Genomic DNA, 21,582 nt, shown 5'->3' on the forward strand with positions numbered 1-21,582 from the left:
GAGGTCAATTGGAAAATAGTGACCAAACAAGCAATTGCATTTACTCTTTGATTCAGCTATCTCACTTATGTAAATGTATGGACAGATACACTTGCAAATGAGAAAACAATATATGTTTAAGTTATTCATTAAAGCTTACTTCTAGTGACTAATGATTGGAAACACCTTAAGTACAATCAATATAGGAACTTAAATAAATCAGTGTGCGTTTGTACAATGGAAAATGTTGTCCTTATTTTTAAAAAAGGGAAAAAAGGAGCCACTCTATAAAAACTGAGACAGAAAGATAACTAGGACATACTATTTTTAAAAATATACTTCAAAGTGGAAGAAATACTAAGGAAAAATTACTACTTTCAGGTGAAAGTCAAACTATTCTACTAAAAGCAGCTTATTATTTTTCATCAAATATGTTTTATCCAGAAATGAAAACCTCAGTCTATCATGTATTGATTATACAACTAGAACTGACTTTATCTTTTATTTTGCCAGCATCAGTATCAAATATTCCAAGCTATGGTAATTATTGATATCCAACTAGAGGTACATTTGTTTTAAGTATCTGGCTAATGAACTCAATAGTTACACTTGTAGGTTGTAAATTCTTTCACATTACTGATGTGGCATGAATTGGACTGGCAGATGAGAATGTCTTTTTACATATTCTTGTCACCAAGACCCTCCTCACACAAATCTCCAGAGCAGTCTACAAGTCATAATAACTTGAATATAAATGTGTTTCACCTACACTGGAAATGAAATGATTACGTAAATTTTTACTTTAAGGATTTAGCAGTACCAAAGAAAGACTATCTGACATCTGATCACATTACTATTATTATTCTGGGTATGTGCTTCTTTCAGAATATTTCAGCTATTGTAGGAGTCTCATCAATGCTCGAAATAAAATGATATCTCTCATTCCAAATTTAGAATAAAGAACTCCAGTTACAAACCAGATTAATAAGAACAACTTAATATGTTACTTTAGGGTTTCAAATTTCCATGATGATAGGTATCATTAACTGAAAGATAATAGATTTGAGGCAAACTTACCATGATGTCAATCCCCTCGGCTGTAATATTTGCTGTATATGATGAATTTGTCCTTGGAATTATAAAATCACTATCTTTTAATCATTCTTTTTACTGTATTTCATCTTGAAAACTAAAAGGAATATGTCCATCTTTTTAGGATTTATTTCAATAATAATTACGGTCCTGTTCATTTCATGTCATTTCAGTGTTGCTGTCATTATTAGCAGAAGAAAATACTACAGACTGAGCTCAGTAATCATGGCATTCTCTCAATGTCCTTCATTGAGTATGCACTCTTCTCCCTGGTATTTTTAAATTTTAGGTTAAAACGTTACATACACACCCTGATTATAAAGAATGTCCATGTCCAGTTAGAAGTTCACAAAAGGCAATCATGAAGCAATTATGATGAATGTCATTAATTCCAGAACAATTTTTAGGTATGTTCGTAAGTTTCTCTTGTCTGCAGAGATGATGTGAAAACTCACAAGCTTACACTTAACAATAGGCAATGGGGACAAAAGAAGCCTATGAAAACACAAACAGATTGATATATTCATTTTCTACTTTCTCACCATTTAGAGCAAATCCTTGGGTCAGAATCTTAGAACAGAAACTTAATAGTTGTAATAAAACCTATAAAAAACATGAAAATTCTTGGATTTCCCACTATATATATATTGTCTGGTGATTGTGACTTTATAATTGTTCAGATCTAATGATATTTACCTGAAAATTACCTTAATCAGGCTCATTAGAATTTACATGACCCTAATTTTTTTTTAATTAGATGAGCAGTTTTTATAATGATAGCACAGGCATTTAAAATAGTGCCTGGTTCAGGGCTCCTGGATGGCTCAGTTGGTTAAGTATCTGCCTTCAGCTCAGGTCATGATGCCAAGGTCCCAGAATTGAGTCTGTATCAGGCTCCCTGCCCAGCGGGCAGTCTGCTTCTCCCTCTGCCCCTCCTACCCACTCAATTCTCTCTCTCTTTCTCTCTCTCTCTCTCGCTCGAAAAAAAAAATAAGTAAATAAAATCTTTAAAAGGAAACAGAATAGTGCCTGATTCAGAGCAAGTAGTCAAACATGTTAACTAATAGTAATATTAATATATCAGGATAAGAACTCTGAGTTTGGTAGGCACTGCAATGTAGAGTCTATTCAGAAGAGTCTGGAACTAAAAGGCTAGAAAATAGGTGCACCCACTATTGTGATTCATGTGCTTGAGAACAAGGCAGCAACTTGTAGGAAGTGAAAGTCAGAAACTGAGAATGGCAGTAGGTGATATGTGGCAATGACCAGGGGTAACAATTGGTATAATAGCATGGAGGTCAAGCAGGGCAGCAGATGCTCTAAAAATAGAAAATTTGCAGAAATTATTTTTTATTTGACTCATTCAATAAACATTACCTAAGCAACCACTATTATCACACAAAAAATATAGTACATAAACTGCTTTTGATCTTTGGAAGTTGAAATCATAGCTATAAAACTAAGTAAGTAAAACCACAATGACGATATTTTGTGAAAGGCCCATTAGTAAAACCAAAGAAGGCAGGTGGTTAAAATCCAAGAGCTATGGGAATACATGTAGCCACTCCTCTTGGTTGGGAATTCGGGAACATAATCACAGACTCAGAGAGGACCTACAAGGACAAGGGACTATCCCAGAGGTACTACATGATCAGCCAAGTTCATGGTTAAAGCAGGTTCAAGTCACAGACTCAAACATGGAAGAACAAAATAGGAACCAAGTGAAACAAAGACTTAAGGTGGGGGCTTGGTCACAGGAATCAGTCAGTAAACAGTTAACTAAACCAAAGGATCAGCAGGGATCACAGTATGGTCAACGCTGTGCTATTTCTTCTCCAAGGTGAAATGGAGCCCTGTTAAATATCCCTCATTAGAGCCAACTAGTACCCAAATCTTGTAAAGTTCCTCTGTAAAGGAAGAAAAAATATGGCTGGCTCAGAGTAAAAATAATGGGCTGAATAACTACTAAAAACCTTCTAGCAAGTGAGTTGATATCTCTATGTCCAGAAATTAAATATGATTTGTATCAGTGTGCTACTGAGAGAGTGCCATTCAGTAGTTTAACTAGTAGACAATAACAGTAAAATACATAAATATGTTTCAAAAAAATCCTCATCAATATGATCAATGCACTTAAAATTAGCAAGAAGATATTGGACACCAAAAGGGTGGGCAAAAAATGTAGATATATATAGTTATAGACATGTTGATGCATGTCGTATATGTTTCAGGAACAATTATGAAATATTTAGTTGATTTACTCTAGTAGCTAACAAATATTAGCCAACCATATAGTAATACAGCTATCTAAAAAGCTATTAATACTTGAGATGCATTGGCAACAGTTGTTTTGCCTTGGTAATGGAAGATACAGCCTCAGGGCAGGAAGAAATGAAAGTTCTGGGTTCTAAAATATACATAGGTTAACCTGGGTGAACAGGATAGAAACTTTTATTACTGGTGAAATAGACAATGGAAAGAGGTATGTGGCCCAATAATAATGCAAAAAAAATAATATTATATCTCAGCAATCAAGGTGGGGAAAGAAAGCACTGAAGTCAGACATACCTGGATTCAATACTGATCCTTCCAATAACCATTAAAATATAGAAGTATAACAAATGTAGGGGAAGCAATGAATCGAGTTATCTTATAATTAGAATGTTGTAACAAAGATCACATCCTATCATGCTTGGGTAACTTCTTTCAGATACAGAAAATTCTTTGAAAAACTAAACATCTAATATTAAATGCATACAGAGGTAGCAAAAACCATCTACTATCAGTGACTGTTTCTAGTTGCTGCAATTAGGACTTACATCCCCAGGAGTTGTATCGATATAAATTTTAAGCTATATTTAGTACTAAACAGGATGATAAGACATGGAGGGCAAAATTCAAATTCCCAGCAGTGACCTGCTCTTCCAATAACAAAATATGTCTAGGCTGGTTCTATCTGGAAAATAAATAGCAAGAAGCGACCATCTAGAAATTGGACAATTATGACAAGTCAGATAATCAGACACCTTTTCAAGACTAAGTTGAGAAAACAACCTCAAGAGTTGGTAACTGAATGATTCAGCAGTGCACTAGAAGGAGTGACCAAATATCTTGCTTTTCCTGCCCAGCATGCATTAGCTATGTGACCTTAACAAATACCTTAACTCGATGTCTAGAACACTGCCTGGCACATGGTTGGCACTCAGTAAGTGTGGGTTGGTTGACGGTATGAATAATCCTAGCCTCTAAGGGACAAATTTCCTCAGCTTTGTAGTGAGATGTACATACTGGGTGATGATTTATGTAACTTCTAGCCAGCTTTGTTCCTAAATTGTTTCCATGGCTACGAGTTGCCCAGCCCATCTAAGGCCGGGACACCACCAATTCAGGGCACTGAAGCCAGATAAAGGAGACTCATTTCTCTCAAATGTGCTTGCCAAAGAGAGCACAATGAAAAATGGGCCAAGATTCAGCAGCTGCCACCCTACAAATATTTTCAGCCTCATGTCATTGCAAGCAGTGAAGAGGACTTCTTGCTTATTATTCTTTTCAGGCATACCTGCATGAGGCCAGCCTTAAAGTCTTGATAGCATACTTTTGAAAAATAGGGACTTATGAGCATTCTTCTAGTAAAATATGAGTAAAAATTTAAGTGTTCATGTGTTTTTATTTTTCTTCACTTTATTTGGATAGTTTGTGTATCAACCTGGCTTTCATTCCCTCTCCTTTGAAACTGTAATATTTATTTTTGTTGAAATTATTTTCTGCTTGGTATGAAAATATACTTTAGTAGGCATTAATACTACTTAGGAGTTCAGTTTTAATGAAATTTTAAGGCAAAAAAGTCTTAAATCCAGTATGATTCACTTCAAAAGCATAGGTCAAATATCACACTCCTCACAGAAATCTTTTTCCCACCATTCCATCCTTTACTCCTTAAACATTCTGACCTCCCATTAAAGTTGTAATATTAGGTGTCACTAAACAAATAGCTTCTTTCTAGCCTTGATTTGGTCTTCTTTTCTTCTCTCCCTTCCTTCTTCACCTCCCATTTCCATCTGTGCCACCCTTTCTCCATCATTTCTGCCTTTCCAGCACTCTGGAGCCCATGTGCCTGGAATCAAATCCCAAACCCACCATTTAGTGGATGTGTGACCTTGAGCAAGTTATTTAAACGTGCTACAGCTCAGGTACTCTGTTGGTAAGTCAGTGATAATATTTAAGAACAGAACCAACCTTAAAAGTTTGTTACAAAGATTCGATGACTTAATGTATTTACATTTAAAATCATGCTCCAACCATCCCAGAGTCAGGGTGGAAGTCTAACATTACCGCTGTCCTTATTTCACAAATGTCTATTTGGCTCCTCTGGGCACCTTGTTCTACTCAAGATACTGCACAATCCCTATCTTAAATACTCATGGGTGTTCTTGGACTGCCTGTCACCTCTCCTGCCCCAGGTCATATTCATACATATATTTAAATGATCAAAAAACCGTGTAAGTGGAATCCACTTCTACCCACCCCCCCCCCCCCACCCATACCCTGCCCTGCTTGATTGGCTTTTGCAGACAGAAGGCATTCTCTGCATCTGCCCTCAACAATAAACCTGCAAGGAAATAGCTATAACTCACAGCCATGTATCTATTTGTGGCTCTGAGTCTTTATATCACCTGTGTTAAAATATCACAATATTTCAGCTGTTAATTGAAGCACTCTGGCGTCTTGAGTTATTTTTATAGTCAACTTGAGATGACATGTGATAGTTCAGATTAATGGAAGCTGTGAGTCAGAAATTCTGTCTCTAGTTATGGTTATAACTTTTAACATGTGCTAACATGTGATATCTGTAGATCATGTGACCTGTAGTTATTTCTAAAATGGGTATTTGAAACACCGAACTTTTGTCATGGTAACGCTTTATGCTAAATGAAAGCAACACTTTAGTCCCATAATTTTTTTTTTTTCTGGTACCACATGTCTTAATAAAAAGCAGTCATTCTAATGTTTTTCAGATGTCTTCAGCAAACCCAAGGGTATTTAAAATAAGCAAATACCAGGTGAAATAGGTTTATCAACCTTTACGAGATTATTTATAAAATACTGATCGTGAGTGAGGAAACAAAACTCATTTGTGGGAAAGAAAACCCATCTACTTTTAAAGTTGCTCTGATATGTAGAGAATAGATTCTTCCAAAGTCTAGGAGGCATTCAGGAAACCAACGCAAAGAAAGTGCAAAGTCTCTAAGAAGGCAGCCTGGAGATCCTTTTAAGTGATGTGAGCAGTGAAGCTCTTAAAATGGGGCTAATTAGCTGTTTGATGTACTTGACAGAGAAAGATGTATGCAAGCAGAGAGGAAAGACTGCAAACACAGATATCCCTGATTGCATTATTGTCCAAAACTTTAATTAATTTCTTGAGGACTGTCTTTTCCATAATTTAAAATGGTTTAAAAGATGTACAACTAACAGGTTCAAAGTGTTTCTTTAGCTAATCACTTGCACTGCAGGAGGCTGAAAATTATAGAGCACATTTTATACACTTTTCAAGCCATCCAAGAATTACTTTTACAGGCTCTGGCTTTCATTCTTCCTCTGTTTGCGTAATGGCATTGAGAAATGTGTGACATGACTTCACTGATATGTTGTTCAAAGCCCAAACAGCCACCACTCTGCTCTTCATGGCACAGAAGGTATAACTGTCTTTTGGCATGAAAATGTTCTGTTGGCACATTCGTGCCATGAAAGATAAAAATCTAATACTGGTTATGGACTCAGTTAAGAAACACACTTTTCTGGAGTTTAAAATAAAAATGATTCCTTCAGCTAGGATGACATGTTTCTGTAAAACATATATTATAAAGAAAAAACAACTTGAATACCAACTGGAGACCACTTTCTGAATAAAAATTATAATGGAAGTTTATAGATAGAATAACAACTGAAACATAAACATGCAAAGAGATATGAAGTTGTCTCCATTGATTTTAGTTATCCAAACATAAATTACGAACTTCATTAACTTTGCTTACTTTCTCCTCGTGAATAATTTTTTTCTTTTTTTTTGGTGAAGTTGTATAAGAATATTCAGAAAGAGATATTTGAGGATAAGAACCTCAATGTCTTATTCTCTTACAAGCTGTAGGGTCCTTACGGAGCACTTCAAATGTAGTAGGTTCAGCTAGTAGTCAAGAAATTGTACAGAAAAGGACTTTTGTTAGGGATAGCCAAGATTTTTGCCAAAATCATGCAGGACACAAATTCTATGAGTTTTTTAACTTCTACCCATATGTCCTATTTTTATGTATGGCTATCCATGGGAAAATTCACTCATTCATTCAATACAATACTTACTGAAGATTTACTAGGTGTCCCTGTTATTGGTGATAGAGCAGAAAAGTAAACAGAAACTTTCTTTATGGAGCTCACACAAATAAACTACAAAAATAAATAATGCAAACATAGTATGAGGTGGCCATATGCTCGTTAAAGGAGAAGGAACGGCAGCGCATCATGTGGAGACCTGTGGCCTACTGGCGTCTACATGGAATGGGTTGGAGAGATTTTCAGCAGTGTAGCCTGATCTGACTGCATTATAAGATTTCATTGGCCGCTGTGCCGAGCTTACTCTAGAGTGGACCCAGAGTACAAATAAGGAGGCCACTTCGGGAGTTATTACAGTGATCTGAAAAAGAGAAGATGGTGGCTTAGGGCACCACCCCATTGGAGCAGGAGAGCTGTGAGCAAACAAATGGTTACAATCCATGGGGGTGTGTACAAACAGGCACACAACATTTTCCCTCTGAGCTTTTGATCTTACCTTTATCATCTCCTTCTGGACTGGACTCCCATCAATTACCCCAGCAGATCAATCTCTCCCACTCTGCTGCTTTCTTTCCCAAGCCTCTCCCATTAAAAAAAAAAAAAAATATATATATATATATAAATTTTATATATAAATTATAAATATATTTTATATAAATTTTTATATATATTATATATATATATATTTTTTTCCCTTTAGCCTTTGTAAATGTCAGAGAAGAGGTGATGTTTGAGTTGAGACTTCGGGAGTGAGTAAGATTTCAGCAGGTGGATGAAGAAAAAGAATCCAGGCGAAGGCAACCACAGCGTGTAGTAGGCAAAGTCACCGGCTTGAAGAGGTGAGCACTTGGGGCACTAGGAACAGCTCCCTATTTCTGGAGTGTCCTCATGCGCATTGATACTGCTCTAAAATTTGGTGCCCTGCTCTTACACTGTAGTTTAGGGTGGTGAATAATGGCTCCTATTGTCAGAGAAGGAGGAAGGTGCTTCCCTGAGAAATGGAGAACCCGAGAACATCAGAGCAGAGGAGGATGAGAATTGACGCCAGCCAAGACCAGGATATGCAGAAACAGCGGTCTCTTCTTCCAGGGCACTGTGTGTAATGGAAATCTTCGAGAAGAGGGGGCCTGGCTCTCAGGGAGAGAGCGGTTTATTCGCTGAGAGAGACAATTTGTGTTTAGGAGTTGATCTGTCCAGAGCACATCAGGGATGGCCAGAGATGGGGCTCCCCCTCACAAAAATAACCCACTAATCCTTTTAAAAGCAGTACCATAAGCCAGTAACACAGGTATTTCAAACATAGCTTTGGGGCCTAAATTCAAACTATAATTTTACCAAGGAGGGGCGCTGGACTACTTTCAGGGGACAGTCTGGTATCCCCAGAAAGCACTTCTCCCTAATAACATGCTATTTTCACAGGGTCTTTTAGGGTCTGACACAAGGGGATCTTCCAGAGATTGTGGAGAGCCAATGGGAAATTCTAAAAAGACGAGAAATGTAACTAGATTTAAGGAAGATGCCTCTGGAAGCAAGGCAGGCAAGGCACTGGTTATGTTGAAACCAATCAGGGGGCTATTGCAGTACTTCAGGCAAAAATAATGGAGACTTAAAAACATAGTGGGCCAACCCCTGAACATACATCAGGATCATATAAATGCTAGCCCTAGGTAAGGAGACATTTGGAAATAAATTCTGGAGGAAGAAAACATAGTGGGAAATCCTGCTGGCATTGAACCTCCTTTTAATAGTGAGAGGCTGAGTACATTAAAGCAGCAATTTATTTGATGGGCAATTCATATCTGGCAGGCTTGTGACAGCCTTGTTGCCAGGAGAGCATGGCTACGGTCTCAGCCTGTGACTTTAAAAACTTCACTGGGGGAAAAATTACAGTCGAGCAAGCAGCAGCAGGGCACGGCCTAGGGCACAATATGCCGATAACGAAGTCCCAGGGAAAACTGATTTGTGGCTTCTGAGAACATGTGCTGAGAGCCTCTGCTATTGACTAGTTGTGGTTCATTGGGATGTAGATCTATCTTGGCTAACAAGAAAGCACTAGAGGTCTTCATTTAGCCACTGAGCCCATGTCTCTGGAGACTGAGAGCGGGGGTCTCTACCTTCCCACCAATCAACACATCAAAAGCTGCAGAATATATTTTCACTTTCAAAAAATGCAAACTGCAAGCGAGATAAAGTTGCCAAACTCTACTTGAAACGAGGTGAATGATTACAGCGCAGCTCCAGATATAAAGAATAAATCATGGGTGCCCAGCCGGAATTTTCTTATGCGTGTCAACAAGGAAGATAACTGAGTGTCTGTATCCACAGGACATCCACACCACATTCATTGGACTAGAGAGGATTAAAACCATTTACACTGGCTTTCTTATTTGAATAATTGGAAGCGGCACACTTTGACAGGATTTCTTACCGAAAATAACTGGTTGGAAAGAAATGATTAGAATATTCATCTTTGTAACTGTCACATAATTACTTTGCATGGGTTTTTCACTCCAGCCATAGAGCTCAAGGCAAGAATACATTTCCTTTTTCATTTAATTTCAAGCAAGTTCTGCCTTTCCCAGGAGTTTGAGATTCCATTTGAAAATAAATTCTGAATTTTTAAACGTTTTCTCAAATTATTAGCTCTTTTGACATTGATTCTAATATTATCAAGACCTTTCCTCCCAGATGTTTTCCAGGAAGACTTACTCACAAAAGGTCATCACTGTTTCCAAGCTTTGAAGGATCATTTAGTTTCGGCAGTCTCAATTTGGGATGTGTGCAGGTGCTTGAAAAAGAGAGGTTACCCTTTGGTAAGCTCTATTTAATTCTCTAAAATGAGCGAAAGGTCACGCCGGGGAGGTAGGCTCCTTATGCATTTGAAGTAAAAGCCAGCGTTTTCGCTTTAAATTCCAGGTGGCCCAGTAAGGAATGGAATGCATGCTTTGGACAGCTTCCCTTCCAGTTACCTCTTAAGGGAGATGCCACTTTGATTTACTGGGCTCACCGAAACAGCTTCCTTCGGGGCTGTTAGCAAGACAGGTGCTGGAGTGGCACGTCAGTGTACGTATTTCTGGGTGCTGTCAGTTCCCTTATTGGGGATCCAACTGGGAGGGGTTCTCCCTTGGCTCCAAAACTCCCTGTCTCAGAGGTTATCTCCTCACAGCCTTTCTTCCCAATTCCATGGAAAGATTAATATTAACCCCATTATTTTATATATCCAGTACATCGATGAACTGATGGCCGTGGTGATCGCTGATATCACGTTGTGCACCAGATGCCCTGTTATCGTCTCCCTCATTTAAAACCAAAAAAAATTAAACATTACAATTAATTTTAAACTGACAATCATGATTGTGGGATGCAAAAGCAAACAAAACTCGATGGTAGAGTCAGGCATAGATTCAACATCCAAATTTCAAACCCGCACTCTAACTCTAAAAGTTTGTCTGTTGTCTTGTATGTATTTTCATATTTCAACGAAAATGCCTGATCTCATTTCAAAGCTTTTATTAAGAAAGTCAATGTTAGGGAAGCTTTTCCAGTGCGTTCATTCCACAGAGGTTCCAAAAAAGCTTAAAGGAATGTCTCTGTCCACATGAAGGACTAGACAACACATAAACTAAACTTGCAAGACATGCCATTTTACATACCTCTGTAACATCCGGATTAGACTAGGACAGTGCCTACCCCCCGGGGCAATTCTTAAAGACCACCCAGGAAACTCAGCCACTGCAGAATGTTGCAGCAAGTCTGTTGATTTAGGACTTGAGAACCTTTCAATTGTGTCTACACTACAGCAGCAACCTGTTTATTTAGGGCACAATTAAAAACCTAACCAGATGAAATTTGAATATTTGCTTCTCTAGAATGGAGTTTATTTGGAGGGACACTTCTTTCTCCTCCGGTCACTGTGTTCCTTGTAAAGCAGGTCTTCATCTGGTTTTGTGGACATCTACAAAAGCAGTTCAAGGGCATTAACAAAGATCACGCTTAATTTGATGCCATACCTAAATCAAAATAAAACCCCAGAGTTATGGAGAAGCCCCCTTGCCTAAGTGAGCACATTTGATTCATTTACAAATTTAATTAAATAAATAAAATCCTTAAAGCTTATTAAGAGGTATGATAGAGGTATGATAGGTAGCTGTTTTACGTGTAGTTTAGCAAGGGTCAAAGGTCAGAGGGTTTGCATAGAAAGTAAACTTTTTCTTGCATTTCTCTAACAGACCGATCCTCTGGTCTGTAAGTTTTTGGTACACTAATCTTTGCTCTCTGCTCTAACAAACGCATAACCTCCTGTACCCAGGAATAGCAGGGTTTAGGCTCTGTACTAGGAAGCAGGGAGCTGGTCTCTTTTAATTTGTTATCATATCAATCCAAGATTTCCTTACTAACCACCACCACAGTCTTAGTAAAGAAAAACAAAACAAAACAAACAAACAAACAAAAAAACTCAGGGTTGCATCTACAAGGAATGGATCCTCAGAAACTGTCCTTATATGTTGGATATCAAAATAGGCATGAAACTCTAGTGTCACCCCCAACAACAAGGTCATTCACGGTCAGCATTTCTCATTTATATTGGGAGAAGTTTAGATGAAGATGAATCAGAAAGTCGAAGCTTCATCTTAACCACAGGGTAAAAAAATATGTATATTTTCTAAAATGAATTAACTTCATTTTTAAAATGCAGCATAGTCCAAGATATTTTTGCTATAAGATGTGAGTAATGATTTAGAGGCAGTTTTGTTTGGGGAGGTGTTGGTTTTTGCTGGAAAGGGTCAGGAGAAGGATTTGTCTTATGTTATATAAGAATTTGGGGAGAAACTAAGCCTCTGATACATGGGCCAATGAGTTAGAGCCTTTCTGTTTGTTCTCTGGAATTAGAGTTGAAAACAAGACCACATTTAGTTGCATTGATGGCAATGTTCCCATTATTGCTGTTTTCATCAGGCGACTTGTAAGCAAGAGTAAAGTTATTTGAATGAACAGTGGGGTTCTTTGGAATACAAGGAGATTTTATATGAAGGACTTCATATTAATAATTGCAAATATTAATATATGTGGGAAACAAAATATGCTTTTCAACATTTCCTCGGAAAGATGTGAAAACATCTTATAACTTATTCTGTTCACCTTTTCTCAAGCGTGAGGAGCCATGGGGCTTTCTTCCCCAGGTGACCACATGACAGCAGCCAGACCAGGACCACTGAGAGTGAGAAGAGAACTGTGAGTTCCTGAACAAGTTTAACTAACACTGCCATAGGCAAACACACCATCAGCCTATCTACAAATAGCTTCTAGACTCCCCCATATAAACCTTCTTCCTACTGTAAATAGTTTATTTCATTTTCATGTTAAACTTAAAAACAATGGGGTGCCTGGGTGGCTCAGTGGGTTAAAGCCTCTGCCTTCGGCTCAGGTCATGATCCCAGGATCCTGGGATCGAGCCCCGCATCGGGCTTTCTGCTCAGTGGGGAACCTGATTCCCTTCCTCTCTCTCTGCCTGCCTCTCTGCCTACTTGTGATCTCTCTCTGTCAAATAAATTAAACAAAAAAATCTTTAAACTTAGAAACAATGACCCAAAATGCCATTCTAATTTAATGAGCAATCTTCATATTAACAGAACAAATTCCCAAATCTGTGTTTTCTCATATTTTATATGGGTAATTACCAATAATATTTTGATTCTGGAAGCCAGGAATTCTGGTGAAGTTAAAACTACTTTTTATAACTTATCATATACATAAGTAGATTTAAAAATCTCTTTCAGCAATATTTTCATCTGTTTAAGTAGCCCCAGAAATTACAATAAAGTTATGAAAGAAAAGCACTACCCATTCTGAATTTTAACCAATAATACAGGCAATTTTCAGTCCCTTAGCAGTTGATTTTACAGAGTAACTTGAGTGACTGAGTGACTCTGTGTATCTGAATGTCTAGGAGTTTGTGTTTGGTGGAAGGTGGGTCCCAGAAAAGGAGACTCAGTTTTTCTTTGAATAATATTTTAAAGGCAAATGCAACAGATTCACTGTTTTACTCTTCATTCTGAATATGAGTACTAATTTATTTAATACATGTTTTACATAAAAGGCAGTAAGCTGATATAATGGAAACAGCTTGAACTTTCAATCACTATAGAACAGAATATGAATCCCAGTGCAATCACTTACTTTTAGGACTTGGAATTGCTAAAATATAATTCTCATTTTTCTAGTTTGTAAAATGGGTACTGTAGTACCTGTTACTGAGAGTTGTTCAGAAGGCTGGCAGCATTCAGCACAGTGCCTGCTCACAGTAAGCATAGGAAATTATTTCACATTACCCAGGTTACAAAGATAATAGAGTAAAATATAGTAAAATATTGTTGAACAAAATTTAACTTTACCCCACTGATTCAGAAGGCATTTCAGAGTCATAGTTTTTTGCGAAGCATTGCTATAACCACTGACTTTTAATACACCAGAGTTTTGTGTCCCAGCTTTAAAATATAATTTTAAGAGTATGCAAGAGAAGTCTGACTTTATTGTTTAGTAGTTTGAGATAATTGTATTATAAACAAATAAAAAGAAGATTCAATTTCTTAAGAAAATCACTGGCCCTTCTCCTTAGTCTTGCAGTAGATAAAACACTGAATTGGGAATCAGTGCAAAGGTGTTATAATCATTTATATAGTTTTAAGCAAATTAAAAATTATTTTCTGAGCCTCAATTTCCCCATATTAAAATAAAATGCTTCAAATAAGTCATCTTTTAGGCTGTCTTTCACAATAAACTTGACTATCTTTATTACTTTTCCTTTTAAGAAAAAAAATTCCAAAGCTATTATTCTGTAGACCTTCAAAAGGCAACTATTTCTGACACTTGCTAGTGAGAACATGGAAGTAACCAGGAGCTGAAACACAGCTGATAAAAAGAATGTCCATTTACCTTCAGTAATTTTTTATAAAATTGTGGTGGAAGAGAGAGAACATGAACAATAGTGGGTTGGCCTGATCTTAAAAAAAAAAAAAAAAATCACCCACACACGCAAAAAGAAAAAGAAGAAGAAAGGATGAAAGAAAAAAAAAATGCCATTAATCAAAATGGCCCGGACTGAAACTTCTTGATAGAAGACTTATCTCGCACCTTCTTGGTCAAAAGAATCAAAGGTCGCCAGGACAACCTTTTCCACATGTGCTGCATTCCTCCCCTGCTAAAATCCTGCCCTTCGTGCTGAATTCAAAACTCCTCAGGAAATGACCTAGGTTGTAAAAGGAAGATAGTGTTCTATTTTGCCCTCATTTCCTGCAGAAACTATTCAGATGTTCATCTAGGAAAATATATATATATGTAATATTCTGTCTTCAAAGAAAGAAAGAAGGAATGACAGAAAGAAAGAAAATACAGGTTAAAAAAAAAAAACCAACCCTACTCAATCACAAACACATTGCAGTCAGTAGCTGTGCTCCAGACTACAAATCATAGTGAAAGCCAGTTTCTATCTATCTGTGTAACCCATAAAATGCCTTTTTAACTCAATATTGCTAGGAACATTCTATTCCAGATTTGAAAGGATTTCCCTATTATTTTCTACCGAAAAGATTAAGTATTAAATAATGACCAAAAAAAAAGATACCACCTTGTTTGTTAAGGAGAACTGTCTTACACTTTCCTAACATTATAGCCAGATTTCATGGTCACAGGAAAACAAAACACACATAATGGAGTGGTTATTAATTCAATAAATCCAGCAGCTCTCATGCTCTGGGCAAAAGGCAAAGTTAAAAGCAGCTGTTCATTGACGACATATGGGACATGGCCAGGGTGAGGTAGCTGCTTTCGCACATCATCCACCACTTTTAAGGCTGACTGCACTCAATTTCTTAGACAATCTACACACCATTTTCAGTTCTGTACCTCCATAATTTATCACAACAATACCTCAAGCACACAGATCGGAGGGGGAAAATGAAAGCAATTTACAGTATCAAGATGAAAGTAGCTGGGTGGATGGAGAAGACCTACTATGTAAATCATATCCACAACTTCAAGGAATGTTGACATAATATTCTGGAATTAATTTTTTCCAGCATTCCTATGTAGGTCACACAGAGGTAAATCTAGTTTCTCCTCCCTACCTCTTATATCTGGAGTTGTTTATCAATATGTTGAAGAGGAAATTGATTTTACCTCTCCCTTCTACAAGGACAATAAGAACCGTATGTATAAAACTTACCAAAAACAATGAAAGGAATCAGTTGAAACATTAGCATGCAATCTTTATATATGTCTCCCAGCTAAAGGTCATGGGATGACAGCAATAAAAAAAAGAAGAAGAAGAAGAAGAAGAAGAAGAAGAAGAAGAAGAAGAAGAAGAAGAAGAAGAAGAAGTAGTAGAAAAGACAGAAGCATGGACAAATAAGAGATATCAATCTATTTGAAATAGTCTGGATTACTACAGACTAATATCATCATTTCCTTTTTTCCGTTTTCCTTTAAAATATGTCCCTAAACTCCACCTCAGATTTAGAAAAGTAAACTGCATTGATGACAAACACCTTAATATAGAATTTAAGAAATGACATTTTTTAATCATTATATATATGTGTACTTCATATGAGGGACTGTTTTTAGTATGCTAATGAGACTAGTATGCTGATATCATCGTCAAAGACTCAGCAATTAATTATTTCAATCTTCTTCCCCCCTCCCCTTTGTATCTCTTAGTCTTCTAGGATTGATTGAAGCAGGACAAGGACAAGCACTTACAAGGTGGTGAGAGATATTTCAGAAAAGTGTCTCAGGATGAAAGACAATAAACAAAAACCAGGACATGTATGAACGAACATTCTAGGAATCTTCAGAAATACTGTGAAGTATTTGATTTCCTGAAGGCATGCAAGACAGGGGATCAACCTTTTAATTTCGATAGTAAAGGAAGAGTAGACCCTGGAAAACTTGTCAAGATACTCATTTGAGACATTTATCTTTCTGTACATTAAATAAATAAAATAATTTCCTAGTTTTTTTTTTTTTTACCTGAAACACAAAAAAGTACTTTTTAAAATTGTGGATGATTTGGAAAATGAAAAATAAACAGACCAAAAAGAATCACTCCTATTCCTAACAATCAGAGGTAAAGTCCATCTCTAGCTCTGGTACTGTTATCTATTGTATATTGTGTGAATTACATGTTTGTGGTCTTTTCTTGATTCATCTTTTTCACGTAAATGTATAAGAAATCTTTTTAAATTAATGATGTTAAATCTTCGTTTGCCATATATATTCTAAATATCTCCCCTTTTTTCCATTTGCTCTCATTGCTTAGGCTAAGTGCCTCATGGATATTATTTTATTTATTGCTTATAAAAAACATTATATGTGGTAGTTACTGTGAAAGTTACTGTGTGTTACAGGTTGTTGTTATTAATATTATTACTATTGTGACTATTTTACTGATCAGAAAATTGAGGCCTATAGAAGTTAAATATCTTGCCCAAGGTCATAGCTAATAAGTGGTGACGGTGTTTCTTAAATCTGGTTGTGGCTATCTCAAAGTCAGTGGCCTTGACCACTGGGCACATTATCATGAGAGGTGTTTTTAATTTTCATGTTTCAAACCATTAATTTTAAGAATTGGGGTTTCTTTTTTCACATTTATGCTGAGAAAGTCCTTCTAACACCATGATCAGATAAAATTCATCTCTATTTTTCTTCTAGTTCTCTTATTTCTTCCTTTATATTTTAGTCCTTTATCTACCTGCAATTTATTTTACGATATGGTATGAGGCACCGTTAGTTTTCTAACTATGTAGTTAGCTAAGGAATCTAAAATCATTTATTCAATAATCCATGTTACCTTGGTGCTTAGAAATACCAATTTATTCATATTAGTGATTCTGTATGTTTTGGCTATATTCTATAGTTGTCAAGACAGTTGAAATAACAGCACTGCTTACCAAGTACATTCACACATATCACATAATTTCATTCGTACCACAATCCTGAGAGTGATGAGTCATTTATCCCCATTTCACCAATAAAAAAATTGTGACTGGAAAATGATGACAGGCTTACCGAAACTAGAAAGTTACCTAAATTAGACTAGAACTTATGTCATCCTGTAAATTAGATTAACCTGTATGTAAAATAACACTTAGTCTTAGGGTGATGTGGAAAACAAGGAGCAGAGAAAATATTGCTTAGGGAAGCTGGCCCTCATATCTCTCAGGATTCAACACCACAGTGAACACAGGTGCTATAACCACACTATGGAAAACAAATACTGTCTGAAAGGTCTTAAAAGAGTTTGTTGAATTAAAGTGTCAAGTCAAGAAGACGTGAAAAGACATTTCTCCAAAGAAGACATACAAATGGCCAACAGACACATGAAAAAGTGCTGCTCAACATCATTCAGCATCAGGGAAATACAAATCAAAACAATAATGAGATAGCACCTCATACCAGTCAGAATGGCCAAAATTAACAAGTCAGGAAATGACAGGTGTTGGTGAGGATGTGGAGGAAGGGGGACCCTCCTATACTGTTGGTGGGAATGCAACCTGGTGCAGCCACTCTGGAAAACAGCATGGAGGTTCCTCAAAAACTTTCAAATAGCTACCCTATGACCCAGCTATTGCACTAGGTATTTACCCCAAAGATACAAATGGAGTGATTCAAAGGGGCCCCTGCTGTCCAGTGTTTATAGCAGCAATGTTCACAATAGCCAAACTGTGGAAAAAGCCCAGATGTCTATCGACAGATGAATGGATAAAGATGTCGTATATATACACGATGGAATATTATGCAGCCATCACAAAAAAAAATGAAATCTTGCCATTTGCAACAATGTGGATGGAACTACAGGGTATTATGCTAAATGAAATAAGGCAATCAGAGAAAGACAGTTATCATATGATCTCATTTGTATGTGGAATTTAAGAAATAAAACAGAGGATCATAGGGGAAGAAAGGGAGAAAAATAAAACAAGACGAAATCAGAGGAGACAAACCATAAGAGACTCATAGGAAACAAATAGGGTTGCTGGAGGGCATGGGGTTTGGGGGATTGAGCAACTGGGTAATGGACATTAAGGAGGGCATGCGATGTAAAGAACAATGGACATTATATAAGACTGATAAATCACTGACCTCTACCTCTGAAACTAATAATACATTATATATTAATTAATTAAATTTAAATAAAAATTTTTTTAAAAAGTGTCTAGTCTTTCAGCTAATACATTTCTCATTTCCAAAAACATTGGTATTCTACATTTCATTCTGTATAGAAATTGTAGATTTCATCTAAGAAAACAACACTGAACCTCCCCGTAGTTTTATTCTGTCCTTTAGGAGATACAGAAACTTGCATTTATAGTTTTAGCAATTCTTCTCTGAAAGTGACCATTCAAACCCTTTCTAATTTTCCACTGCTTTTCAGAAATATTTCTCTTATATCTCTCATTGTATATGTTAATTAGGATAAATATTTGAAATATTTTCTAAAATATTTATAAATAAATTACTTTATACATACATGAAGGGTTGGAGGGAAAAGTTAACTTAGATAAATTTGCTGGATACCTCCTAAGTTATTTTTAGGTGTTTAAGTCTTTATAGAAAAAGCTACATTCCACTATAATTCCAATGGAGGAGAAAAAGAAGTTCATGCATTATTTACTGAAAGTTTTAGTTTATCTGTATGGGCCTTTACTGCTCTGTAAGTTAACTAAAGGGTTGCTGTTTTGCAGGTAGTGGGTCAACACAAGAGGCAGAAGCTAAATTTCAGGCTACGAATGTATCAACAATAACAACAACGTAGAGTAATATTTACTTAGCACAGACTGTGAGCAGGTTTTGGTCTAAGTGTTTTCCTTAGAAGAGAACAATTTAATCCTTATGATAAGCTAATGAGGTAGTTATTGTCATTTTACAAAAAAGATAGAGGCAGAGAGGTTAAGTGATTCTCTGAAGGTCTATGTCAGCTATAGTTCTGATGGAACTATGGTAAAAACTCTCAAATAACACTCTATCTTGCCCTTCAGATCAGTGATCTGAATAACATGAATATTAAAGTGAAACTTAAAATATGATTCTGTAAAATTTAAGGACATCTTTTCTGGGTAGATCATTGACGTGTTCTTCAAATGAAGGCTGCAAAGACTAATTCATAAACTAGACCCAAACAATATTTGAGACACATAACAACAAATCTCCTATTGGATGGAAATGGTGTTCTAGTGGGTCATTTAATTACCAATAAAGAAAAATGTCCATTTCAAAAGTGGATTTATGAGACACAAAAGGATTTTATTGAAATCCCTACTGATACGTTTTCAAAACTTACAAAAACAAAAATTACTACTGGTGACGGAGCTCTTCTAGGAAGGGCATAGGGTATTTAAAAATTAATTTCATGGCATGGTTTAATTACTAATGAATTTGCTGTTTTGAAGGTTTGATGACAAAGATCACACCTATCTAATTTCACTGGGAGTATTAGTCATTGAATTAGTTAATTAAGAATATTGCAAAATTGATTCAATTTTTATTGTTAGTCTCAGAGTGCAAATACATTTTTTGTGTTGTTGGTTTTTTTTTTCCTAATTTTCAAAAGCTCTTCCCCCCTCTTCAAAAATGTTTTTGGATAAGGACAAACCAAATTTTTGAACAATAATATTTTTATGTTCTGATTCCAGACTCAACTTTATAAAAGTCTTTTATTATTATTTATCATTTCTCTGAGGATCAAAGTCCTCATAACTGTATCTGTGTTATCTATCTAATTGAATTGTTGTGGGGATCAATTCAGATAACATAAGAAAGTCTTTTTTAAAAGTAAGTACTGTGCCTAATAAATACTGTTATTATTTTGGAGAAAAGGTGCAGGTTTTTTCTTACATACATGAGAATATATAAAAATACATTTTTAAAAAATTTTTAGATACAAAGATTTCTAGCACTAAGTTTTAAGAATACTAAGAAAATATACTTTTGATGTACTACTTCCATTCTAGAATTGTCTTCACTTCTCTAACAAACTGAAATACAAAATGTTTCACATTGTTACTTCACAGACAAGAAGAGATGGTGGCTCCTGAGCAACCTCAAATGTTTTTTGTTTTTTCATCTTAAGATTGAGTTGAATTTTTGTCAGAGAAGTGGTATTTTAGTAAAGATACTTGAACACATAGTAAGATGCTTTTGTTATTGAATGCTATCTTTTTTTTCCCTCGAAAAACTGAACTTCTATACAGACAAAGAGAAAGAGGGCATATATAGCTGCCTAAATAAGAAATTAATCACTACCTGGGTAAATTGTTCTGAGGTTGACTATTATGGAGCCTGAAAATGATGAAATGACTTTAGAAAATTCACATTATAAATTTTAAGAAGTCACAGTGAATTATTAATATAATGAGAGTTAACAAGTTGAGAGAATAATTTTTATCTTAGGTAAAATATTTTATCTTATTTTTCTATCTTATTTTGTCACAAGGATGTAAACATAAGGAATATTGCCACCTCTCTTTCAGACTAATCAAACAGGTCCCTGTTTGCCAAAAATTTATTTACCACATATCTCCTTTGCAAAGAAAATTATGATGAAATTGGAAAACTAAGCTCCATGCAATCTTGATGGCATATAAACAAACTAGGTTTACAAGCATGAGAGAATAATCACTTGTAATATTTAGATGAATACTTTAAAGTCTCCAGTAAGATGAAACTAATTATATTATGGAAAACAAATTCTGAAGTGACCCCTTATCAACTGTATCAATTCATGTTACATTTCTCTTGACACAAGATCAAACCTGCAGTGGTCTGGATTTACCAGAGAAACAGAACCAATAGGAAAGAGAGGGAGAGAGAGAAGACAGAAAGAGATTAGGTAAAGGTAAAGTTATACAGATACAGATGTAGATAGATATCTATATATAAGTACACACACATAATTAAGCATGTATGATAAAGACTTGGCTCACAACCTTGTGGAGGCTGAAAAATACCAAGATCCTTGGGTCTCCAAGTTGGAGACCCAATAGAGAAAATAGTATAGTTCCTGCCCAAGTCTAAAAGCTTGAGAACCAGAAGAGCCAACCCAAGTCCAAGTTTGAAGACAGAGGACTGAAGTCCTAGCGCAAAGATTGGCCTGAGAGGTGAATTCTCTTTTACTTATCCTTTTTGTTCTCTTCA

Source organism: Lontra canadensis, unplaced genomic scaffold, assembly GCF_010015895.1.
Source record: "Lontra canadensis isolate GAN:19392208 unplaced genomic scaffold, GSC_riverotter_1.0 scaffold1, whole genome shotgun sequence".
Classification (NCBI taxonomy): Eukaryota; Metazoa; Chordata; class Mammalia; order Carnivora; family Mustelidae; genus Lontra; species Lontra canadensis.